The sequence below is a fragment of the Xyrauchen texanus genome, chromosome 13 (assembly GCF_025860055.1).
Source record: "Xyrauchen texanus isolate HMW12.3.18 chromosome 13, RBS_HiC_50CHRs, whole genome shotgun sequence".
In the NCBI taxonomy this organism is placed as follows: domain Eukaryota; kingdom Metazoa; phylum Chordata; class Actinopteri; order Cypriniformes; family Catostomidae; genus Xyrauchen; species Xyrauchen texanus.
Window position 1 is genome coordinate 45696374 of NC_068288.1, and position 1399 is coordinate 45697772.

A 1399-nucleotide genomic window follows, 5' to 3' on the forward strand; every position below is an offset into this window, starting at 1 on the left:
TTATCTGTTTCTCACCCACACCCATCATATCGCTTCTGAAGACATGGATTTAACCACTGGAGTCATATGCATTATGGATTTAGGCTGCCTTTATGTGCTTTTTGAGCTTCAAAATATTGGCACCCATTCACTTGCATTGTGTGGGCATACAGAGCTGAAATACTCTCCTAAAAATCTTCATCTGTGTTCTGCAGAAGAAAGAAAGTCATGCATATCTGGGATGACATGAGGGTGAATAAACGATGAGAGAATTTTCATTTTTGAGTGCACTGTCCCTTTAAATGTCATTGTGAAACAAAGCTTTCAGGTGTTCCATTCAAGGCATTTATTTGATGTCGTTTTCTTCCTTTTTTTGCAAGTCACGTTGGATAAAACCGTCTGCCAAATGCACCAATGTAAATAGGTTCATAAATGGCCATTTCTCATGTTCACTGGCTCATATAGTCCTGGAGTGTGTGAAAACGTCACATCCAGTGGCAATAACTCGACGTTGAGTTTAAGCCCAAAAGGCGAATATAGTGCAAAAAATCCAGAAATGACCCACTTTCCTCCTATATATTAAAACAATTAGAAGCTAACATCATCTTATATCGTGCGCAACACACACATATCGGTTAACATGTTAAAAAATGTAGTTTAATGTTTCATGGCCCTTTAAGGGGAGTGTATTTGCCGCACTGTCCCTAACGGTGGGGCTCGCGCACAGGACTGGGCTTGAGCTCTGAAATCCTGGCTTACATGCATTTTTACCGCGGTTCTGGACGTGTTTCTCCTCTTCTTCCTTTGACTGCTTTGAGCGTGCACATCACAGCTACAAATCTCTTCTTGCGGTTGCATTCTCCCTTCCGCCTCTGGCCACAAGGGGGCCCCCTATAACTGTCCAACTGAGCCACACCAGCTGCCAAGAGTCTGCGCAACCGCACGAAAACAAAAACACAAACTCGCTTTGCGGGGCCCTAAGCGACAGCTTATCCCGCTTATTGCTAGAAATGGCCCTTGAGATTGGGATGTAGAGGGATGCCGGAAGAATATAGTCAATGGTGCGAGGGAAGCTGTCCTTGGGATATGATTGGTCGGCCTATATGAACAAGCTCGTTACGTTTAAAACTATCAGATATTTGTAAAGGATTGCAATACCACACTATCAAAAATAGCACCATGCTGTTGTTGCCATGTTGCTCTTAGTTACTTCATTTCTTGTTGAACGTTTATTGTTTTTAATTCTATTTAATTTTATTTAAATATAGTTTTTGTGTTAATATTATTGGCATCCTTTTGTTATCTGCCACTGTTTTATTGTATTTGTATATATGTATTATTATGCTTATTTGAACAACAATAAAGTACTGAGAGAGAGAGAGAGAGAGAGAGAGAGAGAGAGAGAGAGAGAGAGCGCGCT